The sequence below is a fragment of the Serinus canaria genome, chromosome 28 (assembly GCF_022539315.1).
Source record: "Serinus canaria isolate serCan28SL12 chromosome 28, serCan2020, whole genome shotgun sequence".
Lineage (NCBI taxonomy): Eukaryota > Metazoa > Chordata > Aves > Passeriformes > Fringillidae > Serinus > Serinus canaria.
In genome coordinates, this window is record NC_066341.1 from 305936 (window position 1) to 328312 (window position 22377).

The window sequence follows — 22377 nt, forward strand, 5'->3', positions numbered from 1 at the left end:
GGGCAGGCCCAGACTGTTTATTCCTTAGGGGATGGGAAGTGTGTGTTGGATTTCCAGGACAACAACGTTAAAATCTCTCATTGCACTGGGCAAGCCTCACAAAATGTCTGCAGGGCCTGGCTACACCTGGGGCAGCCTGGGACACTGGGGGGGACCCTGCCCCTGGCAGGGCTGGGACAAGAGGATGCTCAATGTTCCCCAACCCAAACCATTCCATGGTTCCTGACTATTCCACACTGCAGGAGCTTCTCCGTGCCAGGCACTGCTGGCTTGGGAGGGGATGCTGTCACCCGCTCCAGCAGAGTGATGGAAAAGCCCCGAGCAGGATTGGGGGCACATCTCCCCAGGCTCCACGTGCACCTGAGAGCTCACCCGTGAGTCATGAGGCCGGGCAGGAATTGCGCATCCCTGCAGTCATTCACGGCTCTCTGGCAAGTCATGAGATATTTGGTATTTTCCTCCCAGCAAACAAAAGCAGATGATTAAGGAAGAGGCGCAGCTTGCTCGCTTTCAGGAGGAAGACAGCTTGCAAAATGCAACTCTCAGAGCTTCACTAAAACTCCAGAAAGCAAATAAACAGCCTGGCTGGGAGGAGAGCGCTCCCAGTTCCCCGAGTTTGAAGCCAAAATTGGGATTTTTGGGGGGAAGGATGGGGATTACCTCCTGCAAAAGTGGCACTGGTGAAATGCCAGGACAAATGCGTGCCACAGCCCCAGCCTGACTTTTCAGGCCCTACAGACACCAGAAACTTCCAAAGCTTTGAGTGGAAAACCATCTCCAAATGGGAAACCAAAAAGAAAGCGACCGAGTTTCATCTTTCTTCTAATTTTATTTCACTTTTTTTGTTATTATTTTCGTTTCCAAAGCCGTTGTTGCCTAAGGCAGTGTGTTTATACAAATTGCCTCGCTCTCACGAGGAAATAATAAAAAAAATAGAACTATTTGCAGATGGAAAAATATTCTGTCAGAAATTTCCTGGCCACCTCTCCATTTCATGCCAACGCTCTGAAGGGCTATAAATGACTGTAGAGCAGCAAATTTGGCTACTGAGGTTTTGAGCCACGGTGTAGCAGCTCTCTACGCACAGGATTTAAACCCCCCACTTATTTTACACTTTTCTGCACAACTATCTCTCCACTATAAAATATACATGGAGACATCAATCGCTCTGGTGATCAAATATCTCCCCTCCAAAAATACAGCCCGTCCAGAAATGCAAGCATCCAAATTAAGAATGAGTTGGAGACTTGAATTGCAAATGAATCAATTCCTTCCTCCAAAAAAATAATAAAAAAATAAATATCCAGTCAAGCAGGACCAGAATGGGCTGGTTAATAATTGATATTTACATTTCTCCCGTGTCCGATCAAAGGATTTGATTGCATGACAAATGAGGAAATTACTGTAAAATATGGAACATCCATTAAAACAGAGATGCAGCAGATAGGACGGGGGGCCCTGGTGGGGAGGGGCTGGGCTGGGGGAGAGGGAGAGAATGGGGGGTGGTCCTGCTCGGCAGGAAAAGGTGGGAAAAGGGGCTGGGGCAGGGGCTGGGACCCTCCTGGGAGGTGAGAGCAGGTGGGGCACCGTGGGGCTGCTCCTGGGGGTACCGGGGGTCCTTGGGGGTCCTGGGGGTCCCTCTGGGCTCCTATGGAAAACGAGGGCAAAATCATTCCCCAGTTATTGCTGGGAATGTGTTAAACACGCAAAGGTGAAGAATTACATATTAAGTATGTATAATATTAAATATAAATATTTAGAAATATATATAATAAATATATAGTATATGGCATATAGCATATAGTGTAGATATTATTATAAATAAATATATATAAAATATAGAATAGATAATTATATATTATAGGTATTATTATAAATAAATAGATATAAAATATAGAATAGATAATTATATATTATAGATATTATTATAAATAAATAGATATTAAACATAGAATAGATTATATATTATAGATATATTATAAATATAATTCTATTGAATGTTAAATATGGCAGACGGGGCGCTCAGGAAGGATATAAAATATAGAATAGATAATTATGTATTATATATATTATTATAAATAAATAGGTATAAAACATAGAATAGATTATATATTATAGATATTATAGATATAATTCTATTGAATGTTAGATATGGCAGAGGGGGCGCTCAGGAAGGATTTTCCAGCGCTGGGAGAGCTGGGGGCGGGCTCACAGCCGCTGCCCTCAGTGCCGTGACCCCACTGAAGCTCTCGGGGCGGGACCCCCCAAACCCCGCGGGCCTCGCGCCTCCGCTCCCACGTGCGCGGCGCCTTTAAGGCGCGGCCACGCCCCGCCGGCCCGCGGTGACGTCACGGCCCCCGCGCCCCCCGGCCCTGCGGGGCGTGGCCGGGGCGGCCCGCCCCGCGGTGACGTCACGCGGCGGCCCGGGGAATGACATCACCGGTGCGAGCGGCCGGCGGGCGGGAGCGCGGCTCGCCGCAGTGTCCCCGCGCCCGGCGCGGCCCCGGCTCGGCAGCCCCGGGCGGAGCGGAGCGGGCGGCGGCGAGGCGGAGCAGGGCGGGCAGCGCGGCCGCGGCCCCGCGCAGCCCCTCCGCCGGCAGCATGGCAGCGGGCGGCCGCGCCGGCAGGTACCGGCGGCGCGTTATAGCGGGGCCGGGGCGCCGCGCTCAGCCGCGGGGCTGGGGAGGGGTCGCGGTATTGGGGGGGTCGCGGGAGCGGAGAGGGGCGCGGGCGACCGGCGGGGCTGAGGGGTGGCGTTCTAGCGGGGAGCGCTCGGCAGGGATGGGCAGGCGGGCATGGGGCTCGCTGCGGGGGCGCGGTCGGTGGCGATGGGGGGTCGCGGGTGGGTGGCACCGGAGAATGGGGGGCGTGTTATGGGGGGATGCATGGGAGGGGGGTGGGGGGAAGGGGCCGCGCTATAGCGGGGGTGCGGGGAGGGGGCGAGCCGGACCGCGGGCGCGTGCGGCGGGGGAGCGCCGGGGCGGCGGCCCCGGGACCGGGCGGGGGCACCGGGATGCGCTGGAGCCCGGGCGGCTCAGCCCGGCCGGGGGGTCCTGGGTCAGAGCCCTCCCTACGCCCCGCTGCCGGTCCCGGGCTGCGCCCCGCTCCGTGCCCCGCCGCACCGCGATGTGTCCGCGCCCGGCTCCATCCCCCGCCCCGCTGCCGGTGCCTCCCCCCGCCTTAGGACCCCCGGCTCCCCGCCGTGCTCTTTTCTCGCTGCCGCCGCGCCCCCGCCCCGTCCCTCCGGCGCCTCCCGAGCGCGGTCCCCGCGGGTGCGGGGTTCGGGGTGCGGCCCCGCGCGGGGCTGTGCGGGCTCCGGCATCACCGCCGTGCTCAGGGCTGCGCTCCCGCCGAGAGCACCGTGGGACCGCCCGTGCCGGGCGCTGCTCGGCACAATCGTCGGGGCTTCCCCATCTCGCGGCTCCGGGCGCGGTGGGATGCTCCGGTGGTGGAGCCGGTGCCGCTCCCGGAGCGGCATCGCCGGGGTGCGGGTGGCGGAGGAGCCATCGGAGCGTCGCTCTGTGCGGTGCCGTATCCTGGTGACACGGCTGTGTCCCCCGGGATGCTGCCTGCTCCCACCCCAGACACCGCGCTGCCCGTCCTGCCGCCCCCCCGAGCCCCTCGGCAGGTGGGCTTTGCCCCGCTGCCATCGGCTGTGGGTGGCTCAGTGGCAGAAGCGAGGAAGGGACATGGATCACCCCAAAACCAACCAAGTGCCCGTGTTGGGGGCGTCTCCCCCCTGTGTGGGGGAGCTACACCAAACCTCCCCCTTCTGAAAGGGGAATCGGCTCCGGCGCTGGGGACAGCCCTGGAGTCACAGAGGGACACCCTTGGGGTGACAGCAGGTGGTGTTTTCCATCTGCCCTCGGGGATTTCAGCTGAAATCTCGAGCCCTGGGATCATCCCGCAGCCGGCAAGAGCTGGCCCCGGAGCCTCCGTGTCACCGAGCCAGAATTTGTCAGGATGAGGGTGAAGCCCCCAGCCCTTCAAGAAGAGTAATGATTAATAATGTTTGTGCTTCCCCGGCAGGATCCCGTCCCAGCCCCTGCTGGGCAGGCAGACGGTGCCGATGCGGGGTGAGGGGAGCGGGGCGGCTGTGGAGGTGACAGCCCTGCCAGGGCTGCTGGGGTCTGCAGGGTGGATCTGGACCCCCTGGGGCCGGGGGACATCTCTGCTCTGGGGGTGCTCACCCTCTCCAAGTCCCGGGAGGCTTTGCTCCCACAAAAGCACTCCCTGCAGGTGGGAGGAAGAAGCAGTTTTGTGTTTTCTGGGGGGTTCCAGCCCTTCCTGCGGGGTGAGGGGAGTGCCGCCCGTCCCCTCCCGGGCCAGCCCCTCCGGGCTGTGCTGGGGATGCTCCCGCGGCACTCCTGCTGCTGCCTGTGCCTCTCAGCGCTGAGCACAGCTTGGCGTGGCCACGACAAAATACTCGGGATTTCTGTGATTTTTCCCCCATAAATGGCGTTTTGGGGGTTGTGTAGCTGCGCCTGGCCGGGGGAGCTGTTTGTGTCACCTGGTGGGGTCTGGCTGTGGGGGATTGGGCTCTTTGTCCCCGTGAGAGCTCCCAGAGAGGGAAATGGAGCTGGACCGGGCTGATGGGCACGAAGGCTGCTGGGTTCAGCAGGGCAGGGCGTGTGCTGATGGAGAGACCCCTCCTGCCCTCCCCAGGGGGAAGAAACCCCCCCTCTGCACTCCCAACAGTGGGAAAGCTGTTAATTGTTCCCTGCCAGATTGACTTATAAATTAACAGGTTTGCTGGCACTCTCCTCCTCCTTCCTGTGCGTGGTAAAGGCCCATATTTCAGATGGGAAAAAGTCATAAATACTTTGAGTAATGTGAGAGCAGCTTCCAGCTGAAGCTGTGCCACCAGGGGCTGTGGGGGAGAGGGGTCCCCTGCAGCAGAGCTGTTTGTGTGTGCGGCCGTGGGTGATGGAGGGGACAGGGCAGCAGCTCCTCGGTCCTTCGGTGGCTGTCTCTGGCACTGGCCTCGCTGGCAGGACAGGGGTGGGCCCTTTGTGCCCCCTGTGCCTCTGCTGCCCTGTTCCCTGGTGCTCACTGGTGGATAAATGCAGGTTTGCTGACAAAGCCTCTTCCTGGGGCGTCCCCTTCGTCCCATCCCAGGGGAGCAGGTTGGCTCTGCCTTTTCCTGGGTGCCAAGGAGTGTGACAGCTTCCCTGAGCAGCAGAGGAAAAACCTGTCTTTGCTCTCTCTCCAGGAGCGTGGATTCCTGTTAGACCCCTAATCCTGCTGCTGCCCTGGGAACAGAGGTGGGAGTGAGGCTGGAGGGCAGCTGAGGTCCAGCCAGGTGGGACGTCCAAGGAGATGACGTGACCACGCTCCAGGGAGCCTGAGGCTGGTGGGGATGCTGTTGGTGGCTCCTGGAACAGCTCCAAAGGGCTCGGGCCGTCCTAAGGCACCCCAGAGCTGGCTCTGAGCCGGGACACCCCGAGCCGAGGCTGCTCCGAGCTCGGGGATGCCCCGGGGCGGCTCCCCGGGCTGGCACGGGGGCAGCGTGCCCAGCTGCTCTCCCAGAGCAGAGTTACTCCAGGTAGTAAGGGCTGAGAGCCGTGGGGGCTGTCCCCACGTGGCGCGTGGGAGGCGAGCTGTGTGACGATGGAGCGTGGCCCAGCACGGGCTGTGCCCTGCTGAAACAGTTTTTCTTTTGCACTGCAGAGATAAAATTGCCAGTGTAGGAACCCGAGATAAAGGGAAGGCAGCTCTAACCCGAGTCAGTGTGGGCAGTGCCAGCGGATGGTAAGGAGAGAGGTTACTCAGTTGCATTAGAAAGATACTGCTAAGTAGTTTAATCCACAGTTGCTGAACTTTGAGCTTTAAATTCTTCTTATATGAGTTGATAAGAACACGCATATTATTCATAACTCTCTCCTCAAAAAAAGGAAAATCTGTAGATGACTTCTGTTAAATATCATTCAAACAGCATGAAAAATGAGCCAGCCTTGTACTCCAAATAATGCCTTCCCCTGGCCCAGCTCAGTCTGCCCGTGGAGCTCTTGGGCTCCTCGGAGGATGGGGGGAATGGGGCAGAGCTGGGGGCTTTGCTGTCTCTGGGCAGAACCCCCAGGACATTCTTTTATTTTTTTTTAATATTTGCAAATGGAAGGAGCCAGCCGGGCTGGGCAGCTTCTGGCTATGTCAGTATTGCTTTTTAAAAATTGTGGTCGATTTTAAACCTCTGAGCCCTGGAGTACAACACTCAGTCCGGCTCCCTTTCTGCAAAGTTTATTACACAATAAGCTGGAACAATCTGCAGGCTCTGTTTGTTAGACCTTTCTTTTTACTCTTGTCCTCTCTTTCTGATTATTTTCTTTATAACTTGACCAATTTTTTTTTTCCTCGACATCAGCCTAGGAAACTGGAAATTTTCTTTTATTTCCCCCGTCTTTCAACTCACAGACCCTCTAGAGTTCTGAGCCTGATCCAACATAATTCTTCTGGACTTTTTATTTTCTTTTCTAGCTTGGGTATCATTGTCTTGCCTTGGTAATTTCTCCAGCTTGGCATTCCTGCTGCCAAGGCTGCCTGTGCTGTTGGATTATTTGCTCATCCGACACGCCCGTGCCGAGCTGCCTGCCCTGCAGCCCCAGCATCTCCAAAAAAAGAGGAATTTTCAGAGCCACCTCGCCTTCCTGGCATTGCTCCACCAGGAGCTGGCTGGGAGGTGTCGTTTCTTTGAACTTTATTTGTTATTTTTTATAACTTGTCTTGGCTCCCGAGGGCCCCCACCCAGGTGGGAGCAGCCCAGGGAGGGGGCAGAGGTGCTGCCCTGCAGAGGAAGGGGGGATGAGCATCCCTGGGTGCCCAGGTGAGGGGGAAGCAGGTGCAGGGTGGGGCAGCGTGGCACGGGCTGCGCACTCACCTGTGCACTCACCTGGAGCTGCAGCACCGAGCTGTTCAGGGATGCTCTGCTGCCTCTGGAGCCAAAGGAATCCTGAGGGGGACACAGCCCAGCTGATGGGAAAGGGGGGCACCAGCACCCATCCCAAAGCTGGGGCTTCTCCCCCTTCCTGGGACGTGCTGGCCCCTCAGGGGCTTCTGTCCCCTGCTCCAGAGAAGGGAGGCTTCACCACAGCCGGGTCCTGGAGCCTCACCTGGGCTCGTGCAGCCTTGGCAGGCTTTGGGAATGGCCTTTGCACAGCCCTGGTGCAGCAGGAGGGGTCTGGGAGCCCTGTGGGCCAGCCCTGGGGGAGCAGGAGGGGTCTGGGGGCCCTGCTCTGTGGGCCAGCCCTGGGGGAGTGGGATTTGAGCATCCCTGCTTTGCGTGCAGGGCTGGGCAGGGTGAGTGGTGCTGTGCAGCCAGGATCCATCAGAACCTCCACGCTCTGGTTCCCTGGCAACATTTGCACAAAACAAGAGCTGCTCTAGATTAGACAGCAGATACTAGTTTGTCTAAACAGGTTTAAAAACCTATCAAATTAAACTGGGCCAGGCAACCCGTACAATGTGTACACCTAAATTGGTTTAACATTTGCATAAATCAGATTAAATCGGGGCTGTGGGGTGGTTCAGGTTGGGAAGCCTGTGGCTGTTTGTGCCCAGCTTCTGGAGTTCTCCACTCCTGCTGCCGTGCCAGGGTTGGTTTTGCACAGCAGCAGCTGAACCCCCTGTTCTCAGCCCCATTTCACAGGTGGGTGCTCTGCCAGGGCTGCTGTACACCCTGCCAGGGGGCTGCAGTGCCCCGAGCAGCTGGGCTGTCCCCACCCAGCCCGGGGACACGGCTGCAGCCGGCATGGGCAGCCTGGCAGCTCCTGCAGGGTTTGCAAGAAGGGTCTCTCTGTCCAGGAGGGCTTTGAAGGTGTTGGGTCTGAGGGGTGAAGGGTTCTCAGGTGAATCCGTGCCTGGGGTCCTGATCCCCTGCTGCCATCTCTGCCCCAGTCCTGGGGCTCCTGGGGATGGCCTGCAGGGCTGTGCTGCTGGGGACTTGCCCCTGCTTGCCCCCTCCCCGAGGGCTGTGGGGTCACACGGGGTCACCTCTGCTGGGGTGGCACATGGTCAGCATGAGAGGGAGGCCCTGGTGCCTGTGGCTGCCCAGACTGCTCTGCTCCCACCCAGGGAAAGGAGCTGCCTGCTCGGGAATTCAGGGCTTTGTCTCCTCGTGCTACTGGAGTGGAATCTCCCCATCTTTCCCTCTGATCTGTTGTTTAATTCTTTTCTTCGTGGTGTCTCTGTATCCAAATCAGCCTCAGAGTAATTCCAGGGCTGATTTAAGTCTGAAAGCTTTTCTCTGATCGTGCTTCCCTCCATTTTCTGTTGCGATCCAGCGGGGATGGACAGACCTTCGGCTGCCACGGGCGTGTGTGTGCAGCACAACCTGCAGCAGTTCAGGGTTTTGGCTCCTTGTGAGCTGCTCTGACATCACCAGTGTTTGTTCTGGAGCCTGTGAATCGCAGATGGGAGCTGCTCCGGGCTCGCTGCTCCAGGTTTCCCTCCCGCTGCATCTCTCTCTCCTTTGTTTCCCGAGGTGCTGCTGCTCCTGGCAGCAGCTCTGGCTCTCGCCCTGCTCGGGCTGCACAGGGGGTGGCAGCTGAGCAGCGCTTTGCCCTCAGCACCTGCAGCTCCCGTGGCCAGCACAGGAGGACGTGTGGGAGGCAGAGGTGACAGAGGTGACAGGCAGCGTGTCCTGCTGGGAGCGGGGGTGGCAGGGGATGCTCTCTGAGGGCTCCTCTGTCCCAAACCATCCCACAGCTCTCTGAAGGGTTTCTCAGGGTGCTGGGGTTTCTACCCACAACTTGTTGTTCCCTGGGGCTGTTCCCATCCCCTCCAGGCTGGTGCCCCCAGGACAGGGCTGAGACACAGCCAGGCACAGACTGGGAGCAGGCAGGGTGCTGTCACCTGGCCAGGTGGGTCCTGCTTGCCTTGAGCATCCTGCAGAGGGCTCAGGGGGTGCTCAGGACACCCAGGAGTGCTGGGGCAGGGCTGGTGCAGAGGGCTGGGCCCTGTGGTGCCCAGTGCAGGCCCGCTGCTGCTTCTGTCCCCTGGCCCTGGCTTGGTGGCCAGCAGTGCACCTCAGGCCTGTGGCATTTCGCCCTGGACCATCAGGTGCCACAGCTCAGAACCTCCCAGCCGTGTCCTTCCCTCCAAGTCGCCATTTTATTTTTCTTAAACGTTTATGTATAACCGTACACTAACCTATAAAAATTAGTTTAGGATGGCTGCCAAGAAAATCTCTGCGGTGCCTTGTGGGTAACTCCCTGTGAATTACCATAAAAGCTGGAGTGTGAGGCTGTGGTGGCAGTTGTGAGGATGCCAGTCATCATGCTCTGTGTTTAAAATTCAGATGAGTGTGTAATGCCTGCGTGGCTGGGCTGCAGCAGCTCGGAGCACTCCTGGTGGCCCTGCCCTGCCCACTCTGCTTTTTTCCCGTCCTCTTACGTTCCTCCAGCATTGTGCTGGATTGTAAAATGCAACAGGTAGCAAATTGTGGGCGAGCCGTGCTGGAGGAGAGTGGTTTCTGATAGCTTCCTCCCTGGAGGGACCGACCAGGGGCAATATTTCACTGAAGGGAAAAGGCACTTGGAAACCCTTCCCCTCCACATCCTGCCCGAGCCAGGGCCCTTTCCACGGCCCTCTGCTCCTGGGGGTGCTCCCTGTGGGACCAGGGCTGCCAGGTGGGCGCAGCAGGGGCTGTCCCCACCCGCTGGGGCTGTCCCTCCTCACCGAGCCAGCTGCATGCTGCTGTTTACCCGTGTGCCCTTGGAAACCAGAGGGCTTCCCTTGATCTGTCACTGCTGCTTTTCCTCTGGAAGAGCCAAGGTGACTGTGGGGCTCCAAGGCAGAGCCTCAGCCCTGGAGCTGCTCTGCTCAGCGCAGGGCTGGGCAGGAGGTGGTGCTGATCTGCTGGGCATGATGGATCATTCCATTTAAATTTCCCTGAAATAGAATATTCATCTTGGTGTCACTGTCCCACCTTTATTATAGTTCACTGATAAACATCTGTAATCTGAGAGCCATCCTCAGACACAGCCTGGCAGTAATGAACACATTCTGGAGCCAGGGGAGGTGGCTCAGGGCTGAGTCCCTGCACTCCCAGCCTGGCTGGTAAATAAAGCAAGAAGCAGATCTGTTTTTCCCAGGTGTATTTACATGTGGCTGTTGGGTTCAGGGCTCTGAAATGGTGGCACTTGGATAGAACCTGGTGTCCCTGTTAACACCAGCAGGCATTTCTGAACCCAGCCTCTGCCCTGGCTCTGCCTGGGGGTCCAGGGCACCACCCCAATGAATCCCCCCATGCTGGGCAGCCTTTGTGGCCCTGGGGTAATCCCTGCCCCTCTCCCAGCTGGATTGCAGCAGGATGGATGCAGCTGTCCCAGGGTGTGGGGAGTGTGGCAAGGCACCTGGTTTCACTTTTCCCTGCTGGTCCAGAGCGAGCCCAGGAGCTGCAGGACCAAACCCAGTCCCAGGAGGGGTTCAGCCTCAGCAGCTCAGTGTGACCCCGGGGGGACAGGCACAGCCTCAGTGTGACCCCGGGGGGACAGGCGGTTCTGGGCTCCAGCACAGCCTCAGTGTCCCCACAGTGCTGGCCAGGGAGCACCCATCGGATGCTGCTCCCCTCCTCGCTCTCCTGGCTGGTTTTGCCCCGAAGGTGCTGCTGTTCCTCTGAGCTCTGACTGGGAGCTCGGGGTGCCCTCCCTGTGCAGCACAGCCAGGTGGGTCAGCGTGTCCCAGCCTGGCCACCCACTCCAGAGCCAGGGGAGGTGACATCTGCTGTGCCTGGGAGGTGACAGCTGCTGGTGCCACGTGCCACTGGGACTGCTCTGCCTCCACGGGGGGAGTTGTGGCTAACCATGCTCCGGGGAGCCAGCTCCTGGCCACCTCCAGGCTTCTGTCCCTCGGAATGGAAGTGCAGTGGATCCCCAGGAGCCTCGTACAGACCTGACCTCCTGGGCTGCTCCTGGAAAGGGCTTTCCTCTGCCTCTGCTTCTGCCTCCGCTTCCTCCTCTGCGTTTGACCCAGAACAAGCTGAATTTTCTGCTGCTTTGGCATTTCCTGCCACCTCTGTTCCTTTCTGGCATCCAGGTCCTGAGACTTGCAGCCTTTTTCTGTCTTCGAGGAGGAAAATCCCTGGATTTGGAGTCCCCCAGCACCATCCATCTGGAACTGGCAGCTGCTCCACCGGGCCAGCCCTGGCTGTGCTTTGGGATGTGCTCAGAGCCCAAGGGGAGCAGCCAAGCAGGATCCTTGCTAGCCCCTTCCTGGGGGGACTCCTTGCACCACGCTGATGGAAGATTGATTTTCCCAGGAGCCCAAAGCACGAGTGGGTGCTCCCAAGGGCAGAGGCTGAGCCGACAGAGAAGCTCTGGGCAGAGCTGGGTGCAGGGCAGAGCCCCAGCCGCCCTGCCCACGTGTCCAGGCTCCTCCAGGAGGGATGAGGACCCAGCTGCAGCCATCACCTCCGTGTCCCAGCCCCATGTCAGCAGGCTGGCCTGTGCTGCTGCAAGGGGGGAGCACCAGGGGTGTTTCTGCCTCGGGGACTGCCTGCCCAAAGGCTGTGAGAGGGTCCAGGGGAGGGGCTCCAGGTGAGGGGCTCCAGGTGAGGGGCTCCAGGTGAGGCTGCTGCACTTGGGAAGGAACACAGACCTGCTGTGCTGCTCCCAGGCTGTGGGATGACAGCTGCCATGCTTGTCCCAGTGCTCCCTGTGCTCTGCTCCTGGCAGAGGTGGCACAGGGTGGCACCCCCGGCAGGGCTGGGATGTGCTGCTCCAGAAATAGCTGTCAGGCCTTGGAGAGGAGGAGAAGGAGGAAGGTGGGAGGAACTGAGGTGTTTCTTTGGAGTAAGAGAGAAAGGTGAATGAAACCCTTGATGGAAACTCTCACAGCTAAGGCTTCTCACCCTGGGGAGCGTGCCAAGGTGTGGGGGCTCAGGTGGGGCTCACCTGGGTGCCTTGGGTGGCAGGGGTCTGTGTTCTGGGCTGGCTGAGCAGTGGTGAGGAAGGGCTGAGAGAAGCCTTGCAGTTTTCATGCTGGAGGTGCATTTCCAGCTGGCAGGGTGGTCCCTGTGGGGGATGGTCCCCAGTGTCCTGCCTCACCCTGTGCCTCGTGACGGGCTGTCCCCTCTGTCACGGGTGGGTGACACGGCCGTCCCTCTGCCCTGTGTCTGGGGGCAGGACTGTGAGGGGGGGACAGGCAGGCTCTGTCTGTGGCAGGGGGAGCTGGGCACGGGCCCAGGGCAGGGCAGGGCAGCCTGGGGAGAAGCTCCTGCCCTTTCTGCCTTTGCAGGGGGACAGAGGGCTGTCCCCGAGGGGTCTGTGCCCCGGAGCCACTGTCACTGTCCCAGCCAGGTCAGCTCATGGAGCTCACGGGCTTGGGTTTCTGTCTCCCAGCACAGAGCCAGCTGTAACTGGGCTGTGTTTGTAACCCGATCTCCAGCCCCAGGGCTTTGCTCTTGACTTACCCTTGGCGTTTTCCAGTGGCTCTGGGGAGGCTGTCCTCCCTATCCATGGCCCATTCTGCCTCCTGCAGACAGACAGACAGACAGATGCTCTCGGGGCAGGGCAGTGTGTCCCCTCAGAGCCTTGTTCTCCTCCAGGCCCTCTGAACCCTCTCCTGAGGACATTTACAGGTGGCTCAGTTGCAGGTTTTTCTAGGAAGTATCAGAGGAGCTTGTGGTCCTCACATCAGGGCCCTAGAACGCTCTGCAGAGAGCTTTAATCTTAAAATAAAATCAAAGCAAGGCTTTCAACTTGGATTTTCTTTGGAAGCTGCTTTATTTTAAACCCTTTTTTTTTTTCTGAGTAGTCCTTTAGGAGTGAAAAAGCCCCACATCGTGAAATCCTGCCTGTGTAAATAATTGTTGGGCTTGGGCTTTTTGAAGTCACAGGAAGGGTGTGCTGCTCAGTGCCCTCTGCCAAGGCAGGGCCATAAGTGCTGGCATCCCTTGGGGTCCTGCCTGTCCATCCTCCCCCTGTGGGAGCATCTCTGCTCTGGGCGTGGATGAAGGCAGTGCAGGGCAGAGGTGCCCCCTGGCAGTGCCAGGCTCTGTCACCATCCCGGTGACCTCCTTTGGGAGGCTCTGGCACACAGGGGAGGGAGCCAGGAGAGCCCAGGGGCTGGGGGAGGCCGGGGGCTCCTGGGGAAGCTGGGGCAGGTGGGCTGGGCTGGGGAGGATGGAGCAGCAGACGTGCGTGGGACAGACACACTGCCGGGAGGGGGTGGCAGCAGGGACAGGGACAGGAACAGCCCGTGCTGCAGGGGACACGTGGCCCTGCTCAGCTCGGTGCCAGCTGCTCCAGGGCCACCCCCTCCCAGGAGGGGCAGGAGGGAGGGGGAGCTCCCCTCGGCAGAGCCCCTGGTGGCCCCGGCCCCAGGGAGTGTCCCCGGGGATGCTGTGGCAGTGGCACAGGGTGGCACTGTGGCAGTGGCACAGGGTGGGTGGCTGTGCTGAGCCTGCCGTGACCCAGCTGTGCCCCCTGCTCCTGTCACCACTGCTGCCTGCCCTGCCCTGGCCCTGGGCTGTGCCCCACGCCGGGCAAAGGCTGTGCCCCACGGCGGGCAGGGAGCCCAGAGCCCTTCCCAGGGCTGGCAGCAGCAGGGGCACGGCAGCCCAGTGTGGGGGGCAGCTTTTGCTCCCCCCCTGGTACCTGCTGTGCTCTGGGATGGGACTCCAGCATTTGGGACAGCCCCAGCCTGGGCTCTGGCACCGTGTCCTTGTGCTTTGGGGGTCACCCAGAGCTCCTCGGAGCTGGGAGGGTGGGAGGTGCTGCAGCTGGCTGGGGCTGAGCCTCCTGTGTGAGAGCAGAGCTCAGGATCAGCCCTTGGCACTCGGGGGGCTGGGGCTGGCACCGAGCCCTGCAGCAGCTCCTGCTCCCCTGCTCTCCTCTCCTCCTGTTCTCCTGTTCTCCTCCTGCTCTCCTGCTCTCCTCTCCTCCTGCTCTCTTCTCCTCCTGTTCTCCTCTTCTCCTCTCCTCCTGCTCTCCTGTTCCCCTGCTCTCCTCCTGTTCTCCTGTTCCCCTGCCACCCTGCTCTCCTGCAGCTGAACACCCAGCCCGAGCACTGTCTGTGGCCTTGGTGGCTCCGGGGACAGCTGGCACCATGGGCACTGCCTGTTTTCCTGCATGGCAGTGCCCCGGGCCCTGGGCTGTCCTGTTCTGCCTCACCTCTGGGCTGTGGCTCTGTGTTCCCAGCAGTGACCTCACCTGCCAGGAGCTCTCCTGGGGCTGGAGGGGTGCCCAGGAGCCCCAGCACTCGCTGCCTGCCCCGTCCTGGCCTTGCTCCCCAGTGTGCCCAGCCTGGTGGGACATGCCTGAAGCCCCTTGGCTCTGTTAGCTCAGGCCCAGGGAAATGGCTGCTCCCAGCTGGGACAGAGCAGTCTGGGGGTCAGGGAAAGCAGAGAGGTTTGTTTGCACTCAGGAGTGGGTGCTCGTGCCTGGCACTGGCATCAGCACCCCGTGCTGGGCTGGGAGCCCCGGGCTGTGCGTGGGCTGGTGGCCCTGTCCCCAGCGACCACCCTGGCCCTGCCTGCCCTGTTCCTTCAGACTGAGCAGGGGGACTCCTGGGGAGCTTCTCCCGACCTTTCCAGCTCTGTGCCCTCAGCTGCCACCAAGTGACACGGTGACATTTCCAGTCTCGAATGTCTGAGCAATTCTATGGGAAAAAAAAACAGCCGGAGAAACGAAATGCTGTGGCTTTTTGTCTCTGACAAATTGGATTTGTTAACCTGAAGCTTCATCTGTCAGCTGGCAGGGCCCCTCTGCAGCTGGCAGCCCTTGGGAGGGTGGGAAGAGGAGTGGAAGTGTCTGGGCACGAGGGAGGGGTGAGGGGATCCAGCCCTGGGAGATGGCTGCATTTCCTGCAGTGCCTTTCTGCAGGGGGAGGGATGCGGCAGGCCAGTCCTGGAGCCACCCATGGTTTGGGCTGGGAGGGACCTAAAATTCACCCAGTGCCACCCCTGCCATGGCAGGGACACCTCCCACTGCCCCAGGCTGGTCCTGGATGCTCCCCCGTGTCCCCTCAGCAGTTCCTGTCCCTGTCCCCAGCAGTGTCTCTGGTGTCCCCAGCAGTGTCGCTGGTGTCCCCAGCCGTCCCTGTCCCTGTCCCCAGCAGTGGCTCTCCCTGTCCCCAGCTGTTCCTGTCCCTGTCCCCAGCCGTTCCTGTCCCTGTCCCCAGCAGTGTCTCTGGTGTCCCCAGCAGTGGCTCTGGTATCCCCAGCAGTGGCTGTGCCCTGTCCCCAGCCGTTCCTGTCCCTGTCCCCAGCAGTTTCTCTCCTGTCCCCAGCCGTTCCTGTCCCTGTCCCCAGCCGTCCCTGTCCCTGTCCCCAGCAGATCCATTTCTGCCCTGGTGCTCCCGTGGCAGTTTCCAGCCTGAGCTGGGGTTTTGCAGGTCTCGCTTGGCTGCTCAGCAGGCTCCAGGCTGGGATGGCTGCAGGCTCTGGAAGGCTCTGCAGTGCTGCTCATATGGAAAACACTCTCAGTAACCACAGAGAACGGAGATGGCGCTTAAAAAGTCACAAATGAAGGTCACCAGTGGGACCTCACGGGATGGAGACAGCCAGGCTGCCTGGGTGGGGTCTGCTGAGGAGCCCCCAGAGGAGCCCCTTCCTCGGGGGTGAGCAGAGCTGTGCACCCCCAGCCCTGCTGGGCACGTCCCTGGGCTGGGCTCTCCCTCTGGCACTGCACCCCCAGATCAGCCCCAGAGCCCCCCAGCAGGGACCTTTGCCTCAGGAGGCTGCTGGGCTTTGTGTGCATCAGCTGCTGCCTGCAGAGTGCCCTGGGAAGGCACAGCAGGTCCTGCCTGGCACAGGAGAGCAGCTCAGCTCCTGCCTGTGCTGGGTCCTCGTGGTTCCGTGGTTCTGTGGTTCCGTGGGTCTGTGGTTCCCTGTTTCTGTGGGTCTGTGGGTCTGTGGTTCTGTGGTTCCGTGGGTCTGTGGTTCTGGGGCTGGCTCCTGCTGGGTGCCAGCAATGGATCACATCCTCAGCCTCACCCCTGGGCTGTGCTTGTGCATCTCAGGGGTGAGGCTGGAATGTTCCAGAAGAGCCTCTGGGCTGTGCTGGAGCCTCCAGCTGCCCTGTCCCACCAGGCAGGACCCTCACCCAGCTCCTGATAACCTGGTGTGGCACCACTGCCAGCAGCCCAGCCCTTCTCTGGCACAGAAAGGACAAATTAAATAAACATGCTTGATTGCTTAAACATTTGTTTTTTAAATTAGCAGCAGCTTTTTTGTATTAAAGTCTGTGGATATGCTGCTGGGGAACACTTTAGCAAGTTGTTTTTTTCTTCCTGGTGCTACTTTTCCAGAGTGGTTTGTGATTTAGAAACCAAATGCAAAATGCAGGCCAAGTTTGAGGTTAAATCCAGCAGAAGATGTGGATGGGAAGGAGCTGCACTGCTTGGAGCTGTGGGGCCCTGCTTGGATGCATGAGGGGACAGGCCTTGAGGGCAGCAGCGTTTGTGAATTGTGCTGGGAGAAGAGTCTGAGTGATGGAACCCAGAGGGGTTTGGGCTGGCTGGGAGGGACCTTAAAGGTTGTGTTTTTCCAACCCCCAGGTGTGCTTTTTCACCTTCCATGGGCCAGGTTGCTCCAAGCCCCATCCAGCCTGGCCTTGGGCACTCAGGAGTGGCTCAGGGTGCTCCAGGAGTGTCACCAGCTCCTGGCAGAAGGTTTCAGTTGTCCATGAATTGTGGAGGTGTTGGAATCTCCTGCAGGAAGGCGTTTGGAGGTGCTGTCTGGGTCTGTGCTGGCAGGCAGTGTTTGCAGCCCTGGCACCGTGCTCTGGGTGGGCTGGACTTGGGCACCTTCCCCTGGTGGCACCGTGGTGCCCCTGCCCCAGCCCTCCCTGGGTTTGCTTGTCCTGAGCCTGTCCTGTGGGGATGGCAGAGCCAGCCCGGCCTGTGTGCCCCTGGTGCTGCTCTGGAGGAACCAGCATTGCCAGTTGGCATCTCTGGAAGGCAGAGTGCAGCCAGAGAGCAGCTGATGCTGCAGCTGACCCTGCCTGGAGCACGTGGGGCTCGCTGTCAGTGTCCTGGAATGGCCTCAGGGCAGGGGGAGAACCCCGAGTCCAGGTGTGGGGAGAACCCAGAGTCCAGGTGTGGGTCCTGGAATGGCCTCTGGGAACCCCAGAGTCCAGGTGTGTGTCCCCTGGGTACCTGCAGGAGCCCCCTCCCTGCTGGAGCTGTGGCTGTAGAGAGGAATCAATCGAGTTCCACGGTCCCACTGCTTTTTGTGTCACCCCTCTGGGCCGTTCCCAGCTGCTGGCAGCTGCTCAGGGACCAGCCTGGCTTGGGGGAGCCCAGGGGCTGGTGCTGCTCATTGTCCCTCTGCACGGATTCCAGGGCACATCCCTAATTTTTAATCGTGGCTGCATCCCCCGTGAGCACAGCTCCAGCTCAGCTGAGTGTCCAGGCTGGAGGGAGGAGTGCCTCCATCCCAGCCCGGGGCCACAGGCAGGGGCTTTTATTGTTTTGTTTTTACCTATTAAAGGTTTAACAAATGGAATTAAATACTGTGAAACTCAAGGTAATTAAATGTGGAAGCAGAAGGAAAAGAATTGTAAAGCACCCTCTCCAGGAAGCTAACAGGCTCGTGCCTCCTTATCTTAATGATTTTCATCATTTAGCTGAATGCAGAGATAATGGATCTGATGAACCTTTCTGGAGCTGATCTGAGGTTTAATGGGCGCCTTGCTGGGCAGGAGCAGTCAGTGCCTGGGCAGGGAGAGAGGAGCAGGAGGGGCTGGGATGGAGGCTTCCCACCCACCCATCCATCCGTCTGTCCGTCCGTCCATCCCTCCATCCATCCAGGCTGAGCGCTCCCCTGCCCACCTGGCATCACCTGCAGAGCCCTCTCCAGCCCCTCGTGCTGCCCTGGGCTCCCTCTGACCCTCGGGGCCCCGGAGCTGCCAAGCCAGGATCATCTCTGCTAATCTGGTCTCACTCAGGCAGGATCAGTGAAACCACCTCGCAGATCCACTGCATTATGGAGCAGATTGAGGGACTTAGAGAGCAAATTTAATAAATATCATTTCGATATTACTTGGAGGGAAAAAACACAGAAATCCTCTGAGCAGCTGATGCTGGAGAGCCCTGGGAAGGTGCTTGGTGGGGAGGGGGTGTGTGGGGCTGGGCCAGAGGGGTGGGACATCCCTGCCTGTTGGCACGGTGAGCTGGGGACAGGAGAGAGGGAGGGAGGATGTCCCTCAGGGCTGGTGACAGCAGCACACCAGAGGGGAGTAGGGCTGGGTGTGCCAGGGGAAGGTGGCAGTGCCAGGGGAAGGTGGCAGTGCCAGGGGAGGTGGCAGTGCCAGGGGAGGGAAGGTGGCAGTGCTGGGGGAAGGTGGCAGTGCCAGGGGAGGGGGAAGGTGGCAGTGCTGGGGGAGGGAAGGTGGCAGTGCCAGGGGAGGGAAGGTGGCAGTGCTGGGGGAAGGTGGCAGTGCCAGGGGAGGGAGGGAAGGTGGCAGTGCCAGGGGAGGTGGCAGGGGGGAGGTTGGGGTCTCTCAGGTACTGCTGTGAGTCTCCTGCTGCCCACCTGGCTCTGCTGGCAGTGGGCAGAGCGCTCCAGCAGCTGCAGGGCGGTGATGCTGCAGCTGAGCCTGGTCCCAGACAACTTTGCTGGGGCACTGTGGGCACTGTGGGTCACTCTGGGCACTGTGGGTCACTCTGGGTCACTGTGGGTCACTCTGGGCACTGTGGGTCACTCTGGGTCACTGTGGGTCACTCTGGGTCACTCTGGGCACTGTGGGTCTCTCTGGGTCTCTCTGGGTCACTCTGGGCACTGTGGGTCTCTCTGGGTCTCTCTGGGTCACTCTGGGTCACTCTGGGTCTCTGTGCCAGTGCAGGGGTGGGCATGCAGACCCAGCCCAGGTGCTGTTTGCCCTTGGGTCTCCTGCCCATCCCTGAGCACACCAAGCACAGCGCTGCCAGGGGGGAGGGCTCTGCCCACAGGGCAAGGAGGGAGAGGGATTACAGTGGCAAATCCCACACTCTGCAGGGCTGGCCGTGGTGAGGGAGCTTTGGGCCGTGCCAGGGCGAGGGCTGGGCACTGCTGCCCGCTGTCTGGAGCCCTGGGCAGCGCTTGCAGCCAGCACAGCCCGAGGGGCTGCTCCTCTTTGTCCCCAGCAGGACCCCCTGCCTGCTGCAAGAACACTTGGGTTGGGAGAAATGTGTGACCTCCTGCTAACCCTCTTCCCTTTCCCCTCTCACTCGGCAAGATGCTAAAAAGAAGGGGGGGAAAAAAAGGGAAAAAAAAGAAAAAACCCCCACGCTGGGGCCAGTCCAAGGAGGGTGAAAGCCGGGGACCATATCATTAAAATGCTAAAAATGAGCGTGCTGAAAACAGACACAATTGGGTATTTAAAGCTCTGAATGAAAAGAGTGTGTGTTAGCCGGCCTGGGGAGAGCTGGTCTCCCAGAGCCCCTGGAAAATATGTGGTCAAGCCCACACCATTAACTTTTTCTTTCTGCTTTGTCAAGTGGCTGTGAAATCTTGGGGGGACGGGGACCCCAGGTCCCTGCCAGGCCCGGGGGACACCCATGCCCTGGGGGAGGGCAGCTGTGCCAGCCCACGGGCTGTGCTGGGCAGGGCTTTGTGCCCACCAAGCCTTTTGCAGTGATTTTTATCCCAAAATGGGGTAAAAAATCCCCCTCATCACACAGACTCGTGTGTGCACTGCATCCCCAGGGACCCTGCTGCCTCTTTGCTGGGATCTGCAGCAGCCAGGCCTGGTGGCACTGAGGAGGGGCTGTGTGCCTGCAGTGGGACAGGAGGTGTGACCCAGGGTGTGACCCACTCCTCCAGCCCCAGCCAGAATTGGCTCCTGCAGGAATCACTGCTGAGTCACTTTGGGGCTGTTTGGAATTCGTGTGCAGCTTGGAATCGTGGAGGTTTTGGGGTTGAAAAAGCCCCCTCAGATCAGCGACTCCATCCCTTCCCCTGGCACTGCCAAGGCCGCCACTGCCCCGTGTCCCCAAGTGCCACATCCCCATGGCTTTTAAATCCTTCAGGGATGGGGACTCCAGCCCTGCCTGGGCAGCTGTGCCAGTGCCTGGCCACCCTGAGATGGCACAACCCAAACCTGCCCATGCCCAGCCTGAGGCTGTTCCCTCTTGTCCTGGTGTCCCCTGGAGCACAGCCTGACCCCCTGGCTGTCCCCTCCTGGCAGGAGCTCTGCAGAGCCACAGGGTCCCCCTGAGCCTCCTCTGCTCCAGGGTCAGCCCCTTCCCTGCTCCTCAGGGATTCTCCAGCCCCTGCCCAGCTCCCTCAGGGATTCTCCAGCCCTTTCCCAGCTCCTCAGGGATTCTCCAGCCCCTTCCCAGCTCTGTTCCTTTCTCTGGACACGCTCCAGCATCTCCATGTCCTGAATCCTGGACTCCTTGAACCTGCACATCTCGGGCTGCTGGTGGCCGCCAGCTCAGGTGCCCAGGGCTGTGCCAAGAGGGGTGAAGTGCTCCAGCGTTTGATGGTGCCTTTTGACACGGAAATGTGGATCTCTGCAGCCCCACTCCAGCACGTTTCCCGCATCCCAGCTCCCCCCTGGGAGGAGGCTGTGGCCTGCTGCCCTGTGGGGTTATTTCTGTGCACAGACACGGGTTTCCCTTTTGAGCACACGCAGAGGGATCCACAGCAGTGCAAAATGCCCCTAAAATGTCTCCCAGGGCAAGTATTAGCTGCCAGGCTGGGCTGGGCTCCAGCAGGCAGGAACAGATGAATCAGACACTTCATGGTAAAATCGAGCCCCTCAAAGGATAAAAGCCAGCCCAGCTCCAGCAGGCTCCTCTCTGCTGACCCCGGAGCCCCAGCCGAGCAGGAGTGAGAGGGGATTTCAAACCAAACTGGGATTTTGGGGGGCCCCCCCCACCGTATCTCTTGGCTGGCAGCCTCTCTGAGGGAAGTTTCACCCCGCCTCCCGCGGTCTCGGATGTCAGGTTGGCAAGAAAAATCCCATCTGTTTTCAATCTGGATCCTCACTTCCATCCACCCAGCCTCGGCTCCCCCGCTCCCAGCCCCCAGAGCTGGCGTGTGCGCCAGGCAGGCCTCGCTGACGCTTTTTTTTTTTCCTTTTTCCTCCTGGTTTTTATTTTTTTCTTCTAAAAATGTATGTGGCCTCTTTTGCCCCCCGCAGCCCCCCTTCTCCCAGCACATGCTCCAGCACAGCCCTCTCCACGCTGGGGCCTGCCAAGAACCTCTCTGTGCTCAGCCCCGCTACGGCCGCTGGCTCCGAGAATTCCCAAATGACCCAGGATTTTCAGCCCAGAGCTTTAAAAAAAAAAAAAAAACCAAAAAAAAATCTCTCTGTGTGGAAAATAAAAAAATAAAAAAAACCCGAGCAAAATTGAGAGGGAAGAAGGAATTTTGTTGTTGTTGTTGTGATTTTTCATTTTTTTTTCTGGTTGGTTCCAACTTTTTGGTATGATTTGGAAAAGAGCAAGAACAGAGTGTTTTGTTCCTGCCTGGAGATAACAGAGCTGCTCTGAAATCCCATACAGAGTCAATGCAAAGGCGTATAGGTTCAGTGGTGATATCCTAATCTCCCTCTGAAGAAAGCCTTTGTTGCACACCCCCTCTTGCCGCTCCCTTCGCTGTCCTCTCACGCTGCGTTTATATCTTATTTAAACTCTAAAGTCCTTAGGCTAGGAATTACCTTCTCCCTTTACAGATGGCCGCAAGAGCTCAGCACGGCTGTGCAGCTCCATGAAAAATAAATGAAGAAGGTTGTGGCTTTTGTTGATGGCTTTACTTCCTTTTATTTTTTTTTTTTTTTTTGGGTTTTTAGAGGTGAGAGTTTATCTCATCACACAGGAGGGGTGCCGGGCTTTGTATGGCCGTGAATCTCCAGGCAAGGGCTCTCCCAGCCCCGTGCCTCAGTTTCCCCTTCGGGCTGCCCGGGTGACCGGGGCGGGGGGCGCAGCCGGGGGATTCTCCTGCGATTGCGGGGCGCAGCTTTGTGGGACGGGGGGGATGTCTGAGAGGAGCCGGCACGGGGGACAGGGCCCGGCTCGGGGCACGCAGAGTGCCCGGGCTGCGGCGGAGCCCCCGGCGCTGCTCTCGGGGTCCCCCCGGCCGGGCCCCTCCGCCCCCGGCCCGCCCCGGCCCCGCCCCGGCCCCGCCCAGCCCGGCCGGGCCGCCCTGGGCTCCGCCGAGGGTCGGGGGTCCCTCCCTGCGCCGAGGGTTCTTCCCCCTCCCAGGGTCGGGGGTCTCTCCCTCCCTCCGCCGAGGGTCGGGGGTCCCCGGGCCGCCCCCGCCGCGGAGCCTCCGCTCGCCGCCAGCGCCGGGACGAGTCGGAGACGGTCGGTTTGATTTAAAATGTAATTATCGAACGGGTTTTTTAACAAGGGAAAGCTGTTTGCCCCTAGGCGCGCACGCCCAGGGAGCGGGCGGGGGTCTCGGGAGGCCGGAGGGGCCCCGGGGCGGGCGGTGGGCGGCGGGGACGGCAG